At 36.8% G+C, this 25,965-nt stretch overlaps 1 protein-coding gene across 2 annotated transcripts in view; it reads left to right on the forward strand.

The window, feature by feature from the left end:
• The first annotated feature begins 5,186 nt into the window (after positions 1 to 5,186).
• The window catches only part of LOC149084828 (fibroblast growth factor receptor 3-like), a 75,428-nt gene continuing 54,649 nt past the window's right edge, over positions 5,187 to 25,965 (forward strand). The window contains exon 1 of one of the 2 annotated variants that reach the window (XM_089232568.1): positions 5,187 to 5,482. The gene's annotated coding sequence lies outside the window, so the exon portion shown is untranslated. Of the gene's footprint in view, positions 5,483 to 18,540; positions 18,627 to 25,965 lie in introns of those variants that run through there. The other variant, XM_089232567.1, reaches the window with a different exon arrangement.

Consider the following 25,965-nt stretch of genomic DNA (forward strand, 5'->3'; position numbering starts at 1 on the left):
TTCGAAATTTGTGAAACTAGTGAAAATCCTGTTATAAGAGTACATTTATAACGGGACTATTAGTGGAGCAAATCAAGTTTGGATCGTAACTCAGTCAAAAATCCCCGGCTGTAAGAATTTTTGTACGACCATTTTGGAAGCCCTACGAATCAAGTTTGTGTCGTGACCCACGGCTCAAGAATCCCTGGCAGTAAGATAATTTATAACAGTGGTTCTCAACCTTTGGAAGCCCGCGGCCCGCTAAATCTCTTTTGTATAAGTGAAAGGCCCGTTCATACACACAATAACGAGAAATTAATGGGAAAAATGAAATGAAACAGATTTATAAAACCAATTTTTTTGGAAGCCCCTGCGAATCAATTTGAGGCATGACTCATAGCTCAAGAATACTCGGCTGTGAGTGGGTTTATACGACCCATTTTGGAAGCCTCTGCGACCCAAGTTTGAGTCACTACCCATAGGTTAAGAACCCCTGATATATAGGCTACCTCGAGAACAAGTATTTAGGAAAAAAATGACTTTTTTTGTCAATGAAGTGATCGAATACTTTTCTCATAAAATGGTGTAAATTGTTTTTCTCTATATTTTAGTATTTTGCATAATGACTCCAGGCAAAATGAGTACAGGAAATGTGCGTTGCTGTCAAGGGCATTTTGAAGGGCGCGAGTAATTCCATTGGAGTTGGATGAGCAGCATGAACCCCCATGAGGGATGGAAAAAGAGGAAACGAAACCCAGTGTCCTATAACTGAAGGGTGAAAATGTGATCCATTTCTCCCCTTACCCTTAAGGCTCTGGGAATTCCCACTTCAGAAAGCAAGTTCTTTCCAAAACAAGCGACATTGGTGGGTGGGAAACAAGAGCTGCTGTTGAGGAATCTCTCATGACCTTCGACTTTTAACTGTCTTCTAGATAGGGCTACATAAACCGCACTGCTCTAGTTGTGATCGAGCTAATTTTTGTTTCTTTCCAAAACCAGAAAAAATTTATATCACAATTTAGTTTCAATGAAAAATTCTCGAATAATTAAAATTTAAAAGTTAGATAAGAATAAAATACTCCGATCGACCAGTTTAAATTATTGATCAAGTTTACTATTCGTATCAAAAATAAGGTGTCAGACTAGGTTTAAACATCATTTTGGAAGAAAATATCTATTTTTATTTTTTATGAAAACCCATTTTTTGTACTTCCAAAACAAGCCTTATTTTATTTATATACTTGTTTTTACATACAAGTAATCCATGAATAAAAGCTTTAAACGCGTTTAACGAAGAATGCTATTTTTTACTCGAGTTTGAAACATGATTTCTAAAACTATTGATTGTGTCATTACAAAACTTTAATATGATATTTTGATATATATTTTCAAGATTTGGTACCAAAATCTAAGGTTTATTACATACATTTGTCTAATTACAGTGTTTTATACACTATATGTAGAATGAAACTTCAAAAAATTCCCATGGACATCAATAGATTTGGGTGTAACTTATGAGCATACCATACAATCCTTTAAATTTTGGTTCATATAACCTGCTTACCAACAAACTTTATTGTAAAAAAAACACATCTGTAGAATTTTTGAAAATCGCGTTTCGAAAATATTACATCAATTTTGCTTAAAATTTAACATAAAAACGATTTTTTCATAGAAAATGACATAGGTAATCCCATCACTATTATCATTTTCACCATTTTGAGACACTTTTTTTCTATCAAAAAAAGTTCAAAGTTCACTCCAGTACCATTTTATAGAAAAGTGATAATGATAAGAAAGGTAGTCGGATACCTTTGAGTAGGTTTGAATTTTTAAGAGATATTTTTCATGTTAGAAATTGGAATAAAAAAAGTTTCGCGAGTCAGTTTTTCATGTTATTACAGTCGTTATTCTCGACACAGTAACAGAATCTGAGTATTTTTCGGCTGCAAATCCCCGTCTTGAGTTTCCCAACATAAACAGGAGAGGTTAAAGAAGCAATGTGTGCGCGACAGACGCTCTCTGTTAGCAGCTACTCTTGCTGATATCGGGTCCAATCCTGTCCCAATCCCACACAACAAGGCATCTGCACAGCCTCAAGGGGATTTGAGTTGAGTACTTTTTCTCAGTCTTGATTCACCTAGACAACAGACGTTTCTGGGTTGCCATATGTCCGCCAATCTTCGCATTTTGAGCCACGAATAATGTCTCATCCAGTGGAACAAAACTCTTAAAATAGATTGAATGACGGTTTTCCAATCAGCACAAACCCGAGGAACTCTTGTCTGGGCCGTCTTTGCAGAATCATGGGCCCCACAAGGTTGAAAAACCAACTACAAATCAGCGCCGTCTTAAGGCATGGGCCCACCCGGGCACGGCCCGGGGACCTCAAGAGAAGAGAGGGTCTCACAAAAAGACATCTGGTGGAAATTTTCAAGAATTTGTCTGGTAGGGCTTCAGGAAAATCACTTGCCCCGGGGTCCATGATGTTCTTCAGACGGATCTGCTACCAATTTACAATCTCATTCCCGAAAAATGTTGGTGCCGGATTTCATTGTCATCGTTCCTTAGGCACTCGAGGGTCCATGCATCAAGACGGCAATGGCCCTTAGTCAATCATGGATAGAACAAAGGGGCTCCTTCGGTATGCAACTGAGAGTCGCTGTATTTCATTTTTTTCTACTTTGTTCTAAATTAATATTTTACGGATTGAATTAATATTTTAGTGCATTCGATAGCAGGGCCATCTTAACAGCATGATAGTCCCCTGGCCCCGAGCGATGATTTGGAGCCCCCTCCCCCCCAAGCCTGACGCAGTTAATGTCAGCTGCTATGCCAGGTAATCAGAGCCTTCTTCCATTCACCAAGAGGCCTTTCGACCAGTGGTTCGCAACCGTTTTGATTCGTGGAGCCCATTTTGGAATCAATTTCTATGCCGGAGCCCCTTTGATCTCTTTTTATTATTATTATTATTTATTTTTACTTAATTTAGTGATTTATTTTATTTTCCTGGAGTGGTCACCAGGGCCGTAACTAAGAATATTGTGTATTGTGGGGGGGGGGGGGGCAGGAGGAGTAAACATTATATTTTCCGCTCCCACCACTGTAAAGTTGCATGATTTTTTTCAATGTTTATGTTCCCACCTATAATTTGCCGGCCCTTAAATTCCGTAGATGCCCTTGTGAATGTCTTATTACTGCCGAAGAACTGTGAACGTGGTCAGTTGAAAGAAACTGGCCACGAACTGAAGAAAGGGACTTTTTTTTTACTTTACACATGTCTTCATTATAGGAAAGAAATTGCAAAACAAGCGCTTCGCGTACTTGTATCTTAGCGGCTTTTAAGACATTGTGAACTGAGTACGGAAGTTTTTGTCAATAAAGGAGCCTTCTGACTTCCTACATAGTCTTGCAGGTTAACAACGATAATTTATAACTAAAAATGAGTCTGGTTTAACCTTAGCAGGTTAGCTTCAAAATACGTAAAAAGAAAAAAACACTTTCGACGGAAAAAAATTGGTAACATAAACCAAAATCTTAATAATTATAAACGAATTTTTTCCCATGTTATGATATTGGTCCGTTCCGTACTTTGCAAAAATATAGCCTAATAGCAATACCCAAATGATAACATTATCCTTGATTCTCTAATAAGCGGCATTTACTTTATACGATGCAGTAAAACCTCGATATAACGGTTCTCTGTGGACCAAGAAAAGATATCGTTGTGGAGAGATTATCGTTGTACCGAGAGGCAGCAGTTTAATATTAGAATAGCGTTTCTCAGCCTTTGGCCCGCGGACCAGAGGTAGTTCGCGACGATGGCATGGGTGATCCACACGCGAACTTTATAATTTAATTAGAATTCTGAATGAAAAACTATTCAATTGTTGTAAATTAGCCACATTCTCTCTCTCTCATATGAGGGGTTCAAATAAAAACTATAGATACCTTCATATACATGGATCCCGCTATAATGTTTTCCAAAAAACCGTCAAGAAAAGCGTTGTAAGCGGGAAAACGCTTTAAAGATATGAGACCATGAAAATAAGTCGTACTAAGCGAGAAAACGTTATAAGCCGGATCGACTGTACTTGAGTTCGTCATTCCTCATCGAGATAAATGCAGGAAATACGAGATATCAGTAATTTTGTAGACAAAAAATGCAATAAGCGACAAATTTGCTAATTACTGCTATAATTGCTAAAGGGTGTAAAATAAAGAGCTGCTACAAATGAACCGCTGTAACCAAAATGTATTTGGCGGAAAAAATTAAGTGACCCTTTGACAGTATTTTATTGAGAAAAATACCAGGAACTACGATCTTAAATATAGTAAAAAACGGGACATTTTACCAGTTATCATAAAAAACGATGCCATAAGTCGGCAAAATTACCAATTTATTGTTACTTAAACTGCGAAAATAACGTTGAACGTGACATGAATATTTACATTTTTAGCCATAATTATCATAACATAACTTTTAAGTTATGAAAATTTTGTTTATTTACGATTTTTTTAAATACTACAAACCAGAACAGTTAAAAAACGGGACGGAAAAAGCCAGAACGACCAAAAATACAGGAATGTCCCGTAATACGGGTCGCAATGGTCCGTCAAATTGTTTTAGACATTTTATTGGTCCTTGGGTTCAGAAAGATTGAGAAACGATGCATTAGAGTATAGATCTGACATCTTTATCCCGTTGCTCCCTGAAGCACCCAGAGTGCTCGACGCTCGATTTCGTGCTCGCGAGCACTTGATTAACTTTCCCATGAAACACCTTGTACAAACTGCATTCAAGAACTGAAATCATTTTGATTTCGTGAATTCGTATACCAAACTTGCCGCGTAAGGGTGCTCTTCTTTTGATGATGGATACGGACAGTGCTCGTGGCTAGAAAAAGGTTGATGACCTCTGGTATAGACAAACAAGACTTGAAAAAAATATCGTTGTGTAGGGATTTATCGTTGTATCGAGTATCGTTGTGCCGAGGTTTCACTGTCTCAGTCATTCCAAAATAAATTATTCTTTTTCTCTTATCCCGAGTATAAGAGATTTTGGTTATCAATTTCAAAACCGCGCCGTGACACACAAGAACGCCAAACGGGGGCTAATTGTTGCGAAATGAAGTGAATCTCGCCAACAAGTCAATCTTTTGGCGATTTTTCGAAAGGTTTTCCCCCTGCTCTCATCTCATCCTTGGTATCATCAACATCATCTCCGCATCATCATCATATCAGACAACACCAGAAAGAGAAGCGCATCTCTCTTTGTTTTCTCGTTATCCTTAGAAGATTTTTTTCCAACACATACAATCAACAAAATTTTTATTTGAAATTATCACTAAAAATGGGTTTCAGTTACAAAATAATTTAAATTTTCCATCAAATCTGTGAAGTAATTCGATAATGAAGTTGACGTGAATTGTGTTACAAAAGTGTGTTTCGTAAACTTTTCTATCATGGGATTAATTTTGTGATTGAACCAGGTTTTATTAAGGTAAGTTTTGAATTTATTATATTTACATAAATTTTAAGTTAATTTTTTTCATATTTTTAATTTGAACCAAATTAAATAATCGTCGCCGTTTTGTATTGATTTTACACAGATAGAATTTGTTAGAGACTCAACTGTGAAAAAAATTTGTTTATTCTACGAAATTGGTGGGTATTGTTTGTTTTTCTGAAAATATTTTCGAGTATTTATATGCGATTTATAATCAGGGGAGTTTGATAGGCATTTTGCGAGTCGGTGTGGAAAGCAATATCGCGCCCCTCTAAAATATATAGCTATACAATACCTATAGCTCTTACAAGTGGGAGGCTGAAAGGGCTGTGGTCTGAGGCCGTCTTCAGAGCAGCATGGGACCCCGGGCCTAGTGATTTTTCTCAGGCCCCACCTGGTAAATTCTAGAAAATATCAATCAGATCTCTTGCTGAGAGGCCCCCGGGCCGGGATCGGGCGGTCCAGTCCCATGCGTTAAGATGGCACTGCTGTAGCCTAGGCTCTGGAGGTTACGGGATCAACCCTGTATACTTTTAGTTTTTCACATAGTAAATTTTATTTTATCAATAAATTAAGTCCTGGTTGTGTGTGTGTGGGGGGGGGGGGGTATGGTGGTCAAAAACCCTGGTTTACGGAAGTCCTTTTTTGTATGAGCGTTTGTTATTACGTCATATTTTAGACACGTATTTTTGGGGTACGGAATTTCCAGATATTGATAAATTTTTATTATGTAGTTGAGGTGAGGGCCGCCCTTACCAGACGCGGGGCCAGGTGCGAAATTAATAGCGGGACCAGAGGCGTCTTAATAATTTCGATGCTTTAGCGCCGATTTTATATATTCTATGGGGAGGAGAATCGAAAATTCATAATACATGAAAAAAAAAAAATTCCAGCACTCATTTTTTCTCATGTGTTCTCATAGGCACCGGAACCTAGGGGCTGAGGCCATTTGAGCCCTTCCCCCAATAAACTATGTTATAGAGTATATGCTATACCTCCCCCAATAATTTCTGAAAAAACAATGCAATGCGTCCTTCCTTTTCTGCGTACGCGCTTGAGTCCGTATATACGGGACGACCACCAACTTTTACTCCCCCCCCCCCCATGTTTTCTTCATATCGGAGCCTCTGTGTGTTCTGAATTTCAGAATTGATGAAAATTCAGAATAAATGAAAGAAATAATTTCAGAATTGATGAAAATTCAGAATTTATGGAACAGATGCAGTATAATCCAGTACCTTTATGAAAGATGTTATTCGTTACCGTAAGTGCAGGGCACGGTGCAACCATACCTGTCGCACACCCCTAAGGGCGACTCTGGTTGAGGTTTAAAAAAATGCATAGTGTGTATTTAATGCCGTTTTACTGCCCCAAGTATTTTGTGGCTCTTTGTTACAGGCATCTCTTACGCTGCCTAAATTAATTAAAATTTATCATTTTCAGAAATTTCAACTTTTTTTGTGATTACTCTTGTGATAGTGCTGAGTATGTGTTTACAGGATGTCATCAGTTCAAGTACGGTGAATGGCGTCGCGTCAGCCGGATTATGAGTATTTACTTATCGGCATTATCATTTGTTATTCGGTGATTCTTTTTCGGCGACATCAGTCAATCTTTACTGTCTGTACTGGGAAATATTCCCAAGATGTATGACCTTGAGGAATAGAAAAGATTCAGGAAGTTTTTTTTCCCATGGCTTAGAAAAACGCAGTTTTTTTTTTTTAAGCTTGCAATGTACATTTCCTGTAAGAACCCAAACCTCCCTGATATTCAAGTCGAAACGATAAAGCATACATGCTCAACCTCAACTCCTGGCCCGTGGGTCATATGTGGCCCTCGGAGTCATGTGATGTGGCCCGCAACCTCAAACCCGATTATGTAAAAATGAACTAAACGGCACATTTCCAGCTCAATTATGTGACCCATTGTGCAGTTCCACATCACTCAAGTGGTTCGCGGCGCACTTAAGTGAGATCACATTACGTGAGACACATTCCTGTATCCCTTGAGCGATCCGCAGAACAGTTGCGGATCTCTGAAGTGGCCCACGGCACATTTACAGATCACTTAAGTAGCCCCGCGACACGTTTTGAAATCATTGAAGTGGTCCGCACTATCGAAAGGTTTATCACCCTTGCGATAGATGATATCTTCCGAGTGTTTGGTGAAAATTTCATTTTCTTTCATCGTTGCGCCCACGATATCCATTGACCTTTTAGAAAAATGGTAGGTGCATGGCATGGGACCCACAGGCTGGGATCTTTGGACTTCCACTACTAGACTTTCTAAGGGCTCCCTGTATACTCTGTAGCAGGGCTGGATAAACCGCAAAAAAAATTTAGGCAGCAGAAAAAGTTTTTAGGCTCCAAAAAAAATTTACCTGAAGAAAAGGGTCCAAAATAATGCTGCTTTTGACTTTTTCAGAGCATAGTGACCCTCTTTCATATTGGCAGATATGCTGCTATGAATTCCAAACATTTTGTGCTACTCTCAGCCTGCAATTTAGTAACCATACAAAGAAAATTTCAGGCGCCAATAACAATTTTTTAATCACCATGGCGACCTGTCATCTGTGACTTGCCCTGCCCTGCTCTACAGTGAATTTATAACGTAACAAAACACAAAAAATGAATAGAATCATCCCGGGCACTGTCAGCCCTATCCTTGTGGAGGCTGTGATGGTAGGTATCAGTATTTTATGGAATGATTACTCCCAAAACCAGAAACAGGGTTAAAAGGAAAAGTAAATTCTGATAAATTGTTAAATTGCTTCTATATTCATTAAAAAAAAATTCATGCTTTTTTTGAACCAGTTAGTTCTGTTAGACTTTTTTGCGGGCCAAATAAAGAGAAAAATATTCATTGGTGGGCCACGGACTTTTTCTTATTGTTCATAACGATGCTTCTAAACACCTTGCCTGAATCACCCCGCTTCTCTGAGTGTCGAGTTAAAATCGACAAATCTTGAATTTTAGTGGTCATTTACAATTTTACGAACTCTTTGAATGACCCTTTTTAACACATTTTTGACATTCCTCTAATTCATGGCCAAATTGCACAATTTTTTTATATATGATAACTGATTACTTAAATAACATATTTATAGAAGTTAAAAAAAATGGACATTAATTTAACTTGGTTTTTCTTTGTAATTAATACGAATTTCCAATTAATTAACTTTTAATTAATATAAATAAATTTAATTTAAACAATTAGTAGTTATGATTTTGTGAAACCTCGTGTACCTTGTGACAATAAAAATTTGAAAAAAAAACTGTTTTTTTTGTATTTTTAAAAAATTTATTTCTGTTCATGGTCATGGGAAAACAACAGATCGAAAATCAGGATAAAATTTCCAAAAATTTCATTTTTCAAAAGTCGTAAAAAATTAAATATCTTTGTAAACAAATCCTATTACACTCATTGAACCTATTAATTTCCAAAAATGTCCATTTCATACAAAATTTCGAAGGAAAATTAATATATGAAAATAATTCAAACAAAGTGTTGCGCAAATGCAACGTCAGTCAAAAAATGGGTTAAGTTGCTTCTTATAAAATAGCTGGATTGCGTTGTGTGACTAAAGTTAAAAAAAAAAAGAATTTAACTAATGAAACTCGCAATGATATGGTGAGAACTAGCAGTCATTTTTTTTTAAATGTTAACACAAAAAAAAAATAGTTGTGATGATTCACCGTATAACTGTATCTCTTGTTGCATCAGGAATAGCATTGACAACTATACGTGTCTTGACCTCACCCACTGCGGTCGATGGGTGAAATCTCAACCCCTCCTCTAGAACTAGAGGGTTCTCTACCATGGCCCGGCGCCGGCTTCTACTCTCTATAACACTTTCTTTTCTTTATTTTCGAATACTCCCTCTTTACCCAACGTCTTCTTTTTTCTTGTAGAAGCAACAAAAAAAAAGGTCTACTTAGATGTTAATTGCTGTAAGAATAGAAGTCCAAGAAGAAGCCAACCAAAAAGCGAAGACGATATTCGTTTTCTTATCCTAATCATCACACACACACAGGCTCCAGTCTCTGTCCCATATATATTTTTTATTCCTTGTGACTGTTGTCCATATTGAACTTTGCCGCCGTCTATATGACAAGTTCGGCGCCTTTTGGTATTCTTTACCGTTTTTGTGGAATTCGTTAAAGTACCTTATTTACCGGCGTTAGGAGATGCACTTATTTTTTTAAATAGGTCTGTAAAAAACAATGAACATGTCTTATCACGGCAAGTTCTTGTCACCGTTGATTTAAATGAACTTGACATGAAATTTTCTCTCATCAGACTCATTCATTCATTTCAGGTGAGATATAACAATAATCATTAATTGATAAGCGTCGGGAGCTAATAAAATACGCTCATGATGGTTAATTGATTCATTAAAAACGGGTTTTTACTGTTCGGAGTGGGTAAATGCCAGTATTTAGTAAGAGAAACTTGGTAAATATCAGAAATGAAAATGTTAACAAGTGTTTTTCGGTATTTTACCAACTCTCCTTGGCGGTCTCCGGGCCTTTACCGTAGCATATTTATAAATAAGAAAACAATGGAACGAAACGTGAACCTATCCGCTATTTATACGAAGTATAGAGATGACTGAATTATCTTCGTTTGATATCCAGTCATCTGTACTTCCTATAAGAAAACAATGATATTGTTTGCAAATGGCAACGTCTGTGAAAATCCATTTTTGTTGATTTGCGGTGAAAAAATTATTAACTAAATTAATTAAAATTTGCAAACAAAGTAATGGGAGTCTATTGGTTACTGGGCTATTGGTTCCTGGCTATTCCTGGTGCCTTAACCATATTTTTCAGTTTTTCGTAGTCCTCTATCCCATTTTTTTTCAACCTTTCTCAGCCTATGGCCCCCTTTGGACTATATTTTCCTCTCTTGCCTACCCGTCTTTTTTAGGGCCCCTACCTTCATCCTGGAGTGAGACCCTTTTTACTTATTGAATTTAGTAAAAACTAAATTTATAATGAACTCAAATTTTATAAATAAGATCGATTTCTGGAACCCCTGAGCCATACACGAATCTAGAAGGGAAATGATCATTCCTTCCAAGAGCCGAATTAGATGGGAAAAATAGGTCAGTGCGAAATATGGGACTAAGATGTGTATTAACATTCACAAAAAAAAAAGTTAAATAAAATTAGTATTATAAAGCAATTACCATGTTCGAAACACAGAAAGAGATAAGAGAGATAAAGAGAGAAAGAGATAAATTCAATAGCGTTCACCATTGTGGCTTGCGTCTCAACATCATTGGTCCTCGGGCAAAGTGATGTTTCTGTGGGCTCAATATTTAGCTGAAAGAGTAACAGTTAACATATTTGCATACGCACTCACATTCGAAAATCATAGTTTCAGACCTCCTCATGTAGGCCCCCTATGGACATGAAATCCCATTTTTCCCGACCATATTTAACTTGAAAGCTTTATTTATTCATAGCTCTTTTTAGCCCCCTTCACCACTTATTGTGGCTCTCCTCTCATCTGATTTTTAGAATAACCCGGGACCACAAGGGGTCTATATGGCCTCAGATTAAGAACCACTATTATATTTTATTGTCTTTCAAGCGGGGGCCACATTCCCTTGCAACCCATGGAACTCCTGCAAGAGGGATGGGTATTTATCCCCGAGATCTGAAGATCCGTCTTTTATAATTTTTATATTTAGAATTATTTTTTTACGCTATAACAATTATTCAGAAATCAATTTGATAAGTCTAGTTACTGGATGGGGGGGGGGGGGATTAAAAGACAGCTAGACAGCAGCCCACAAGGAAAAAATATGGTCCAAAGGGGGTCCAATGGGTGAGAAAAGCTCAAAAAACACTGCTCTACCCTACCATTACCCCGAGGTTCTACTGTAATTGATATCACCTCCGAGTATCGGGTTCAACAATATGAACGACCATGCACGCGACAAAATAGTTGTTCTTCATAGCTTTATGGGTGAGGTTCGTGCAGCTGCAAGCTAAAAAAAAATCGTGGGGGACAAAATCATGAAGCAACTACAATTGAATTCATTTCTCAAATGCGTCTTCAACAGGCAGCAATAAAAATAGAAGAGAAATCGCTAACCATCTTGAAAGAAAAAGTCGCTTTCAAAAAACACGCCCGAATTTTCTCAATCACGTTCAATTACATTGTTTAAGGGAGATTCCTGTTTTGTGGTCCCAGCTGTGCGTGTGGATCAATCACAAAGAAATTTATCTGTCCGACATTTTTATACATAGTCTACGCTGCTTATTAAAATCACGGATGATGTTATCATTCGGGTATTGTCAGGGCCCGACTGTGACTTGATTGGGCACTGGGCAAAAAATATATTGGGGGCCCCTTGGACTGTGGTCGAAGAGGTTCGGTACGTCAGCAAATACAGTACTTGTTTGTAAACACATCAAAAAATGATATGCACTATTTTAAACGAGAAATGTAACGTATAAAATTCTCCATATGAAATATCTTACAATAAATTCTTTTCGCACTCTCATATGAGCGAAATCATTGATTTTGTCATCAAAATCTAATTTTTGAGCTATCTCAGCATCAATCTATATACATAAAATTGGTTTTCTGTCTGTCTGTGTGTGTGTATGTTCTCTATACAAATCTACAATTTTAGATCGATCGTCGCCAAATTTTGCATATATACCAAATGGAGTCCGACTTGAACGATAGGCTACTTTAAAATTTCGTCAGAGCAGGGCAAATGCCCCAAATGGGCAAAAAACTGTCGCGCAACAATGGTTTTTGGTCCTCAACAATCACTTTCCGAGCGTTTACTTTGGTTACCGTGGTTCCCTAGCAATGCGTTTAAGACGTGTATATGCCTTTACAATGGTTTGTCATTTCTTCAAGGCTGTCAGTATATGTATAATATTTATGCCTTTTTATAATGGTTTGCCACATTTTCAATACGCCCAGTAATGAAATTTTTTGAATGACGTCATAATCATCATCAGCATCGCTTTGAGGGTCAGGAAAAGGGTGATCCTCATAGAAATCATTGTTAAAATTGCCGATTTTAATGTAGAAATGCGGAAAGTTGGTGGGGTTTTCTGTCACATCGATAGTTTTAAAAATTGTATTAAATACTCGATTTTTGAAATATTGAGTTCACTTAGAGATAGATATACGAAGCCCGGGCGATTAAATATGAAGTAATTAGTCAAAAAGATGTGAAATTGAGGAATCGAACAAAAGACTGACACGTTGAAACACATTTTTGTCATGGAGTTAATATTACAATAGGTGCATTGTACATGCTGTGTAAAGTTTATTACTGATTGTAGAACATTGAAATTGATATTTTATATGGTTTGCTGATACTGAGAAATAGTATGATGCGATTTAGGGAAAATTCTTTGATGTTCCAAAATTTTTCCAAATAAAATTTATAAAAATTGGAGTAAATTATTATGAATTTGGGCCCCCCCCCCCTAAACATGAGGCCCTGACAAGGTTCAACTAGATACTTTATCACCTGGCGCGAACCAACATTTCAGTGCCCCTTGCCATGTAGACGAAACAGGTAAAAGGTGAATTCGGCACCCCTTCTGGTCCAGTGCCCGAGACACCAGACCTGCTTGTTCTTCCCTAGTTACGGCCCTGGGCAAATGCCCCTGTTGCCCATGCAAAAATCAGGCCCTGGGTATTGTTATGACTTTTCCAAAGAACGGAACGGAACAATAACATAACATGGGAAAAAATTTGTTTTAGTTATCTGGACTTTGGATAATGTTATTAATTTCCCCCCCCCCCCCCGTCTAATTTTTTTTCTTACTTATTCTGATGGTTCTGAGGTTCAACTAAACTTATTTTTTTCCCTGTAAGTTATGGTTATGAGGCTGCAAGACTATGTAGGAAGATAGAATGTGTTCTCTCTTCCCTCCCTTGTTGACAAACATTTCAGTAATCGGTCCGTAGTATTCGGTGTTATGACTTACCCATATACGTATGGAGCTGCTTTGCAATGACCTTCCTATAATGAAGGCAAATGTATGACAAAACAACGTCCTTTCCTTCAGTTATTGATAAGTTTCTTTCACACAGCTGACAAGATGCAAATTTCTTTTTTCCGAGAGACTTTCTCAAGGGATATATAAAACGTATTAAAAAACATTGAAAATATATCACGAACATTATCACTTCATCATAAACATAAAAAAATAATTCATGATATACATTAGACGGTTTCATTCCAACGCCTCACAATGGCAGGAAAAAAATGTAGGATTTTAGCTTAAGGTATTCGACTACCTTTCTTGTCACTGCTTTAAAATAGTACTGGAGTGAACTTCAATAACATTTTTTGATAGAAAATGTCCCAAACAATTATAAATTTTGGACTACCTGTCATTTTCTATGAAAAGTCATTTTTATGTCAAATTTTAAGTAAAATTCATGTGATATATTCAGAACACGATTACAAAAAATTCTATGAATGGAATGTTTTGTTATTTTCACAGTACATGTAGCTAGTAATGGTGCAGGTTGTAAACTAAAACTTGAAGGATTGTATGATATGCTCATAAGTTGCACTCAAATCTGTACGTGTGAATTTTTGGAAATTTCATTCTGCATTAAGTCTATAAACACAGGAATTAGAGAAATATATGTGATAGACTTTAGATTTTAGTTCATGACTTCGGCAATATGTAGCAAAATATTATACTAAAATTTCGCAATGATAAATAAAATAAATAGATTTTTATAAATTGTTTTTCAAACTCAAGTAAAATATCAAAAGTAGCATTCATTTAAACGCTTTCAAAGTTTTATTCACGGATAACTTGGATGTAAAAACACGCAACACTCTAAAGCGGACGTAACTTCGGTTCTGAGCGTCGTATAAACAAAACAAGGGATGTTTTGGAATCACAAAGAATATGGCTCTCATAGAAAGTAAAAATAAAAATCAATATTTTTTCCTTCCAAAATGAGATTTTGAACGTAGTTGGATACCTTAAAGAAAAAAAAAAGAAGTCCAGCAATTAAAAAAAACTGGAACGATTGAAAATTTTGCAACCAATTATGCAGGAAAGAAAAACAGAGTGGTCACGTTTTACCAGTACCCGTTTACCATACGTCCCATTTGAGCAAACAGGATGTATGGTCACCGTACTTGCAAACGGAATTTTCCGGATATAGTTATCATTCGGTTATTGTTATCCGAAACCCCGAGTCCCTATGTGATCACATTAAGCGGTGTGGACTGTATATAAAGCTAAAACCAACTGTTAGAAGAAAAAAATAAACTGCTATGTTTCATATTTTCCCCGAAGGACACTAAATGCCGAAAATATACACCAAATCTATTTTGACTGAGATCATTAATGAAAGCGCCATTTGTCATGTGAAAACGAAATAAAATAAATAAAATAAAAGTGTGTACTAATAAATTTGAAACCTTGCGTTGAGGGAAATGATTCGTTCTAAAATTAGATTCATTTTTTTTTTTGATCAAAGCAATCGAAAAAAAGAGAAAGATAGCATGTATGAATTCATGTCCTTGGATATATGTTTCTATTTCACACTCAAGTTAATTAAATACTGTCGGAGGGAAAATATCATAACACATATTTTTGGCAAATATTCCAAGGTGAATTTCTTGGAAACACTCACCGTATGAATAAAAAAAAAAATCTGTATATAAATACGTGTGTATTTATGCATGGTGTTAAACTTGATTTCTCAATAATCCCTGTTTTTGAAGAGAAAAAAAAAAACCAGAGCTCCAGACACACCATATAAAGTATCGTAGTCTTGTGTACACGCAGAAAATTTTCACCTTGCTCCATAGTCTCCTTCAGTCTGGTGTTAAACCAATCTTTTAGTCACTTCTAAAGTTTAAGGAAGACAGTTTTTCTAAAGGGTGTGGTAGCCTCATGTTGATAAGACGTCCTCATACCGAGCTTCTGCATTCAGTCCTTGAGACAGAGAGGTATGGTATTACTTCCATTTGTGGAAGAGAGATGGTGCTAAGACAATTACACATTGTGTTCCTACACACTTAATTTTTAAGCACCATACTCTTGGTGAGAAAACGGGAAGAAAAAGCCGTTTCAAATTAGCAATAAAATCTAGGACTGCAGGTCTTTGTTCAGTTGGCCCTCGTGCGTATGAAATGACCAGGGTGGAAAAAAATATCAAATGGTCGCTAACTAGTCAATCAACCAACGATTGTGACTGGGAATGAATGGAATCTGAATGCGAAAATATATATATATATATATTTTGCTTAGATCGCAAAAGGCTAGACAAATCACAAAAAAATCTAGGATCCAGAACAATTTTTTAGGCGCCAAAAAAATTTTTCCCCCAAAGGAAAGATAATGTGATAAGGTAATGAAAAGGGTAAAATTATGCTTCTTTTTTGACTTTTTAAGGGCATATAACCCTCTTTCATGTTGGTAGATATGTTGCTATAAATTCTAAAATATTTTGTGCTGCTCTCAGCCTGCAATTTAATAACTACTCAAAGAAAATTTTAGGCACCACAATACCAATTTTTTAATTACCATGGCGACCTGGTGCCTGGGGTCCATCCCTAGCTTAGATGGTTTGAGGTACAGTAGACGCCGCTTATTAGAACCACGGATGATGTTATCATTCGGGTATTGTTATCACTGTCGCAAAGTACGGACAGACCAATATCATAACATTGGAAAATCTTCGCTTATAGTTATCGGGACTTTGACGAAAAAAAATCGGTAACACATAAATCAAATTTTGTGCCTTTTGAAGCTAAGGTTGACCAGATCCATCCCCACCCCCATCTGCAAGACTACATATGTAGGAGGTCAAAAGGTGTACCCACTTCCTTGTTTATAAACATTTCCGTCTCGGTTCACAATGCATTATTCGAGCAGTCGAGCAGTAGTAGCCGCTATAATCCATTAATCCATTTACGCATGAAGCTATTTTTGCAATGGCCTACCTATAGTGGAGATGAATGCAATGGTGAAAAAGAAGGGCCCATCTTTCAGTTTCACAGTTACTCGGACAAAAGACTTTTTCTGGGCATCTATGGAACGTACCGTGCATTAACAAAGTTACTGTATAATTCGTAAAACACATTTGACAGTATCAAACTCCTCATTAATGGCTGAATAATTATAATTAACTCAGGATTTTAGCTTGAAGCAAAAATACCATGTTTAAGAACAGTATGGAAAAAGGAAACGGCACGATTGTGGACATTTTGCAACCACTTATGTGGGAAAGAAAAACTAAATTGTCCCGTTCGATCAAACAGGACATATGTTGGTCGTATTCGCTTTCCGATTTATTTTGGTTACAATTATCAATTGGTTATTCTTATCAGAAATCCTGAGTTCCGATGTGACCCCATCAAGCGACGTCCATTGTATTGTGAACAGTCGAAATGAGATATGTCATGAAAGGTTAGTAGCCTAAGTCTATTCCGTGTAGTCTTGAACATTTCGGGGGCCCTGTGCTAAAGCGACTTTTGGTGCCCCTTAGAGGAGACCGGGGTAATTGTGGTCATCTAAAGATAATAGCGTGTTACACGAGTAATTTGCCAGGTTTTCGACAGAAACTCGTGATAATTAATTTGGATTGTGATAATTGGATTTATTCCAAGTTGTGTATATTTTTAAAAAAAAACAATTTAATAAAAAATCAGAGTTGACCGTTATTACCTAGACCGGGGTATATAATGGCAGTCAATCATTCCACTCATTTAAAGCCGCATGAAATTTAAGAAAATAACACAAAACACCAGTTTTTATAAGGATGAATGTAATATTTAATCAATAAAAAAGTGAAATACATCTAGTGAACAAAAATATATATATAAGCTTTTACTACAGAAGTTACAAATGCTATCTGCCCTCTGCAGTCCTCCGTCCTAAACACTGTTGGTGAATCCAGGCAAGTGTAAGATAACAGATGAGATGGCATGAGGGGGGGGGGCTCAATTGCTTTTAAAACATACCTCCATCCTAATATGTGTACAAGTACATTCATCCGTCTTAACTAAACCCCGAAACTTTTCTCCAACTTCCAACCCCATCTCGTCTGTAATCACCACAAAATTTGTTAATCGCGACTGTACCCAATTCCCCGGGGAAAATATGTTGTAAAAATTTTGTATGTTTTTTTTTTGACACAAAATAAAGTGTTCCAGACTCTGCCACGAAGCTGGGCTGGAAGAAATCTCGGCAACGGGATAAGTCCAGTGGCAAAGTTCTGGCGTTCATTCATTCATTGTTGGTGAATCCATCTTCCACAGGGCTATATAGTACAGCGGAATCACATCTCTCCATCAATTACGAATTCTTCAAATAAACACAATTTCTTCATCGCTATTTCCCATGCTTTCAACACCAGATGAATCTTGCAAAATCATTTCTTCATTTGATACCTCCGTATCGAAATCAGAAAGTTCCCATCGTAATATTGATTTCCTCGCTTTCGTAATTTGGGGATTTCGCTTGGAAATTTCTCGTTTAGTCATGTATTCTTCTTTCTTTTTTTCACTTGAGTGTTCTTGGTAATTTTCTCATCTTTTTTTCTACTTTCTATTCTTCAAATTTCTCTTTCATTGATAATAATGTAAGAATTTCCGAGTGTTGTTTAGGCCTTGATTTTGGCACATAGGACTTCAATGTGGTTATTCACGGCAGTGTGGCACTGTACCAAGTGACCGCCATTCCCTCAATGGACTGACTGCCATTACCCCAACAGCACGCAGTGTCACAAAACAGGAAAATAAAAGAACAGCTTAATCAACTGCTGAATGAATAGCATCATTGAATAGGACAGATATTATAGTATCATGTAAGGCAGGGTCGCGACTAAGATTTTTGCCGCCTGGGCAATTTTTGATTTTGCCGTCCTCACAACTTTAAAATTCAATAATATTGTAACAGTGCTCTTTGTTCCCCTCTAAATTTTTCAGTGAATTATTACAACATACGATTTCAGGTTGCACATTCCAGTTCAGCAGCCAAACAAATACCAACAAGATGGCGATAGTTACGTCAGTAGTTCCCTACACTGCCGCAAGACTAGAGACTAGCACTTGTCAGGGCCACTCTACTGCATTGCATATTGGTCAATTGTGCTAAAATTCACGACCCTGGAGGTAAGTTATTCAAATTATTAACAACCCTATCAGTGAAAAACTTTCTGCGACACCACAACCTGGAATTGTCCCTTGCCAAACGATACTGGCGTTCCCTTGACGAAAAAGTTGGTTGACGGTGTGTATTAATAGCTTATGATCCATCCTATCCCTCCCGTTGAAAATTTTAAACAGTTCGATCATATCCCTCGATACCTGCGTTCCTCCAATGTAAACATATTCAAGAAATCAAGTATTCTGACAAGAAAGAACACATTTTTAAAAAGATTAGTTTCGTCCGAAGAAAAAATCTAAATCAATGTCATTGCAGATTGCGAAAAACTTAAGAATCGACTGTTTTTTTTAAATATTTGTATTAACAAAAGGATTGCAAAAGAGATGTTGATTACGGATGCTGTAATATGGTAAATGAAAAATGAGTTCACTTAATAACTGACTGCAATTAATATCATTATATAAATTTTCGTAATTTTTTTTTTCCAAATCAAAGAATTTCTTCTAGATTCAAAAATGGAAACATTTAAAGCGAGACGAGTGAGGATAATCCTGTGATAATGCACGAAATTCAGAGAAATGCGCATTTTTCACAAAAAATAACGTAACTCCGAAATCGCGCATCTCGGAGTAGTGTAAGTCGGTGAATTACTGGAATATGTTTCGCTATGCCTTACTTCCTCATTATCGGCATATGTGTTTAGACTTTGGAGTTGTCATCTTTGATCTCATAAACTATTTGACATCCTTGCTGGTCTTCGATACGATTTAATAAAAATTAAGCTATTTTTATTTGAGCATTTTCAACAGTTAATACACTGTCAAAAAAAAAGAAGTGCGCTGGAATTATGACTCATAAAATGCTTCTTGTGTTTCTGTTCTCAACTCGAAAGAGTCTTTGTTAATGCTTCTAAAATAATTAAAGGAGATTAAATGGGGTGACTAATTTCAAGCGTGATACGATTTAATGCTCGTGAATTAGATATCTGTGAGGATAAGTAGCAGTTGTGGATGAGAACAAGCCTCAATGAAACGTAGCAAATTAGATTTCGCTACTGTACTTCCAACATGCAGTTTCTTTTTTAGAAAACGAAAAAAGAAAAAAAGTATAGTCTTGTGAATATCAAATTCCATGACACCTCGTTCATGTCATGAAAGACCAAAAAGAAATAAAAGCCAGAGGATAAGAACATCGCTGAGAAAAAAAAAAAGAAAAAAAATGCTATGCGAAAGCAATATCTACTAAGAAAAATCACGACACAAATGAAAGTGTAAGACGAAAAAAAAAAACCCGATTTGGAGTAGGAAAAAATCTAGTTTTTTCCCCATTCAAAAAGAAGGACTAATGCCACCCACTCAAACAAAAACAAGGCGTACATTGTCAAGCTGTCATGTTAAATGGCACAAAAAAAAATAATAGTAAGACAGGAGTGGAAAAATTAATATCTTAAAGTCATACACGAATGTAAGGTTAAACAAAACACTTATAAACCCCGGATATTATAAAATTCCAGATTCGTTCCGTTTCGGATAGGACCACGTATATTAAGTTGAAAAAGGTAGATATGATTGAATCCGATTACTTATTTACCAAATAAGCATCTCCCTTTGGTCTCATACCAGCGGTTGATCTGGTTGATGACTTCTTTTGCCCGGCCGATACATGAAATCAATAGGCTATCTGTATACCATGCCGAGGTGAACTTCGGAAAAAAATTTGGCTCTCTTCATCGGGAATCGAACCCTGGACCTCTTGCATACCGAGAAGGCACTGACCATTATACCACAGAGAGACGATTTTTTTTCCCTTGAAACACGCATATTAGCGTGATATGCTGAATAAAAATATTGCGGCCTCTTAATTTTCGCTAATGGCCTCCATGTGGCGGCAGTAGAGATTGATGATTTTTTTATTTTTTAACTTGCAAAAAAATGCGTTTGCCCGGTATGCGATTGATCGGTTCGATTCCCGGTTTAGAGAACAATACCTTTTCCCGAAGTTCACCTCGGCATAATATCCATATAGCCTATTGATTTCAACGTGAGACGATTAGACCAATCGTTTCGGTCAGTTTGATAAATTTCACTACATTTATAACTTCGGTGAATATGTATAGTTTATACAAATGAAATTGGTAAGGTTATGAAAATGGAAAAAACATATGGATACACCACGTTCATTTAACTCAGGGCTTAAAAAATCTCAAGTGCCAAGTCTCCACTGCGATTATAAAATTGGTTTTGGCGCCTAAATGTTTTTATATCGATTTGCTGAATCCAAGTCTAAACATGCACAAAATTTTCTAACTTCATACCGATGTATTTTCCAACATGAAAAGGGGTCACCAAGTCACCAAGAGAAAGCCGAAAAAACACTGTTTATGACTGCTTTTCTTGGGAAAAAAGTATTGTTGGCTCTTGAGAAATTTTTCTGGCGCCTAAATTTTTCTTCTATTTGTCAAGCCCCGATTTTACACAGTTTTGTGGTTACGTGATACGTGCAATGTACGTATTTTTCTATAAAAATGAAATCAAATGAAAATAATCGTTAAGAAGATGACAACGAAAATTATTCTGTCTTTGTAATGTTGGCTTTCTTCACTTATGTCACTCATCCATTCCTCCCATTATATATAAGCATCGTATTTTTTTTCCCAAACTTTTCGATTACGGTAGAACACCCGAGGGAAGCTATTCCACAACTCTGCTAGAGAAAAATTCCTTGCGACACTATAACCTTGACTGGGATTGAGCATTCGAACGTAGAAAAAATTTAACTATCAGAGTCATTACCAGGTATATTGTAAAGTATATCCTTAATCGTTTGACGCCTTTGAATGAATAGCGTAAACCAGTGGTGTTTAAACGTTTCAGTCCACGGGCCAAATATGCCGTATTTTTGTCACTCGCGGGCCAGAAACTTTTATGGAAAGTGTGGCCATATGACCTGTATTTTACGGTACATTTCCGTAATTTTAGAGAAGTCCCAAATTTTTTATAAAATTTCCCCCGTGTTCTCTCTCATTTTGAATGAGGCTTGAACTTTTTTTAAAACCAAGAACTAAGACATTTTTCAGAACTTAGTCATAATTATCATAATATTTGTTAATATCATAATTAGTATTGTAGTCTATAAATGTATTCATCTCACATATTTATCAAAAATATACGTTTTGTTTGGTGAATTATAAGTTTTTACCCATTGCGTCTTGTGGAAGCTTCCCTACTTCCCGCTATTTGTGATTTTTCAACAATTTTTTCTAGCGGAACACCTTTAGCGGGCCAGTTGAAAACCCCTCAGCAGGCCGTAGTTCACCCATCACTAGTATAAACCAATGGTGCTCAACTTTTAGGAGCGTGCGGGCCACTTCATTGATTTGAAAACGTATCGCGAGACCTTCAAGTGATCTGTAAATATGCCACGGCCCACTTAAGTGATTAGAGAATGTGCCACGGGCCACTGAAGCTATGTGGAAATGTGCCGTGGGCTACTTGAGCGATTAGGAAAACGTGCCGTGGGCCACTTGAGCTATATAGAACTGTGCCACGCAGAGCTTTAGTGATGTGGAACTACACCATGGGCCACTTGAATGTGCTGGAACTGTGCCACACGTCACTTAAGTAATCAGTAAATATGTCATGATTTACTTGAGGGATTTATAAATGTCACGCGGGCCACTTGAGTGATGTGGAATTGCACCACGCCCCACTTAATCTGTAAAAATGTGCACCTTCGTTCATTTTTACAAAATTAGGTTTGAGATCGCGAGCAGCATCAGATGACTCCAAGCTCCACATTTGGCCCGCGGGTCATGGGTTGAGCATATAAACTAATCTTGATTAAACACCAGGAAAATATATGTTCACTTCTAATTTTTTCTTCACTTTGTTCATGTGTTGAGAGGAATAGTTAGACACAAACTGTTTATATATCCAATAATTTTGTTTTGGTCTCATTTCTCTCTCTCACTAGTAAATTACCTTTTCTCGCATTTACGAGGTCTTAACTCCTTGAAGTTTATTAATGAATAGAAAAATGACGTTATGTCTTGGCATGTGAATCTCCATCCATCCATCCAGATGTCTTGAAAACCAAGTTATGAAATTGATCAAAATGTAACACAGCAACATTTTTTTTTATCTGCGTTTTAATCTCGAGGAAGAATGCCAGACAGAGAAGATAACTACCTCAGATAACATTTTCTTCGTTGCTCTATTTTCAAGATGAGGAATATTTAATGAAGGGAATGGGGTAATTTTCTCAGCAGGACAAGAAGAAGCATATCCACGAGAAAACGAAACAAAACAGAACTAAAAAATATATTTCAAACCTTAAATCGCAATCAATATAGATTTGAAAACTAAGAGTATATGAACTATTCAGATTTAGAGGCATTAACGTAAAGAGCACGTCTATACATTCTGTAATCTTAGAATCTATGGATGAAGTAAAAACCGAGAGAATAGATGTGTGTGTACCATCATCTGTGAAAAAATACTAGGGTTTCCTCTATTTCTGTCTAGCTATGATATTTTTGTTGTTGTTTAGAATGAGCTGCTAATTTGTCGAGTGGTTTTTACATTAATGGTGGCTCTGGGCCAAATAGTCTCTCAGCATCAAGTACTCGGACTGATACGATCGGGAACGACATTTAAAGTTTAAAATGGATGGGATAAGCTGTTTTGTAAATCTTCCGAGATTCATTCGGTCGCTAAAGGGGTGCCTAATTTAAGTTGATAGAATGTTTTAAATAGAAATTTAAAAGAAAACTGTTCAACGCAATCGCATAGGCATATATAGTTACATATAACAGGGCTTGACAAATCAAAAGAGTTTTTAAGTGCCAGCGAAATTTCCTAGGAGGCAAGCATGATTTTTTCTCATGGAAAAACAGTCCTGAATATTTTTTTTCCCCACTTTTTCGGGATTCAATGACTCGTGCAATGAAATCGTAAAGATCCATTTTATCCTCAGATTTCAACTTGGCAATCCCATGTAGAAAGTTTTAGGTGTCAATACAGATTTCTTAGTCACCATGGTGACTTGGTGCCTGGGATTTGTCCTGAGATATAACTCATATTATTTCCTGTTAACTGAAAGCCAATGACACACAATGAACTCAACAATTCATTTCATTAATTAGATCTTATTATTTTTATTAGATAATTATGTTTGATTTTTTAAGTTCAAGTTGACGCTATTGGATCATGCAACATTGGCTAGAACTGAAACATTTATTACAAAATAAATGTTACTAATTATAATTTGTGTTAATTGCATTTTTAATTGGGTTGCTGTATTTTTGAAATATATGACATCCATATTTTTATGGGCACTTTTTATCAGCCACCTCGTTGGGTATTTTGTCTGTTGTGGCGTTGTATTTGTATTTGTAAAAACCCCGAGCGACTAATAGTGTTGTCCCTAAAAATGATTGGAGTGGTTTTACGATTTTCTTGTGTGTGAGTACAGTAGAACCTCTGGGTTCTTTAAGGTAAGGGGAACTTAGAGGTTGTCCGTTTTAATGAAAGTACGGTACGTGACAACTAAAATCTTGTAAGGGTGTAATGCAGGGCTTGGACAAGTCGCAAAAAATCTAGGCTCCAGAAAAAATTTTCCCTAAGAGAAAAAGTTCCAAAATAATGCTTCTTTTGACTTTTTCAGGGCATAGTGACCCCCCTTTTTATGTTGGCAGATATGCTACTATAAATTCCAAACATTTTGTGCTGCTCGCACCCTGCAATTCAGTAACTCCACAAAAAAAATTTTAGGCACCAATAGTAATTTTTTATTCGCTATGGTGGCATGACGCCTGAGATTTGTCCCGCTCTTGTATAGTGTGTTATATTGTATAAATGGCCGGAAAGGTTCTGAAATGTGTGTGATGATGATGATCCTTCTACAGAAGAGAGAAAAAAAAGGAGAAACGGACCAATCAGCAGATCGAGGTGAAAAAAAAAACATGTTTGTTCGACTCCCGTACCTCTCTCGTTGAGTGCCCCTTTCTCTTCTTTGTCTCGCTTCTCCAGTATGTGCAGTGTAGAACAAAACAATGCATAATAGAGACTAGCGACAAAACAATTGCATTGTTTTGTCGCTAGTCTCTATTATGCACTCCCGTACCTCGTGGTCACCTCACTATGTGCACGGTCTACGAAAGGTGTATCAATATTAAAGTACGGTATAGTTAGCTATAGAAAGTGCTTATTATAAATCAAATAAAAAACAACGTTCAACATAGTTTGAACTGAAACAGATGTGCACGTGTACGCTATATTACTTAATTTTTCTGGCTGGCGAGCGGTATCAGTGATGCAACTCATACATGTTGACGCAAAACAACACAATGATAAATATTTAATCCCTTGCTTGGAAATGTAAAATTCGTCACATAAGAATGAGCACCCTTTCTTATTATTATGATTTTTTCAACTGTCCGTTATAACCGATATCCGTTATAATAGGGTCCGTTATAATGAGGTTCTACTGTATATTATTTGATGTATGATTACAAAACCAATGTTGCAACTGACGCTCTATAGTGCATCAAATACCAGAAAAAATTGAAAATAACGCGTAAATGTTTTATTCACAAACCTCACGATATAATTTTACTCGTCAAGGGCATATGGTCATCCTACGTATGAGCAAACTTACCAATCAACATCCAGATTCATTTGTCTTATAACAGTCTGTTCGCAGAAGAAAAACAACTTTCTTGCCGATTGACGTTATTGTGCTGCCGTGAACGAAAATCATAGCCGCCGCCCCCACATCCTGAAGCAAGGCCCCCAAGCCGGACTTTTCACTGGCCCTTCTATAGTGAATTAGAAGCATGAAAAGCATGAAAAATAGCATGAAAAGATAAAAAAATGATGGGTAACAGCAGTCCCGGGCCTCAGGGATGGAGCCCGGTCAGCGTCCCCCCCCCCCGGGGAAGCCATGTCGAAAATCTGATACTGTAAACTTGGAGACATACTTATCTTCTTGCAACATCAAACTCAATCACCATATCTCTATCCAAACAGTTGCAGAGACCCTGAACGTTAGGTCCAGTAGCCAGCTAGTGAGAATTCGTGTGAATTACACGCATGTTACATTACTGAAGTGTTCATTTCATCGTTTTGTTTTTTTACCCACTTTCCTAACGAGATCCGACATATAGCTTCAAGCAAGAAGATCAAATACTGTAATATTTTCTCCAAGTCTGACCTTTTCGCAGAGTTCCTTGGAAAGATACATTATCTGTGAACTCCGAGGCACATCTTTGGGTTCACCATAAAAATATACTAAACACGTTATTTTTAAAATAACCGTTAGGTATGACCATAGGCGTACGCAGAA

The sequence above is a fragment of the Pholcus phalangioides genome, unplaced genomic scaffold, assembly GCF_987345545.1.
Source record: "Pholcus phalangioides strain wild (caught in Gottingen) unplaced genomic scaffold, Ppha-v1.0 ptg000007l_1, whole genome shotgun sequence".
Lineage (NCBI taxonomy): Eukaryota > Metazoa > Arthropoda > Arachnida > Araneae > Pholcidae > Pholcus > Pholcus phalangioides.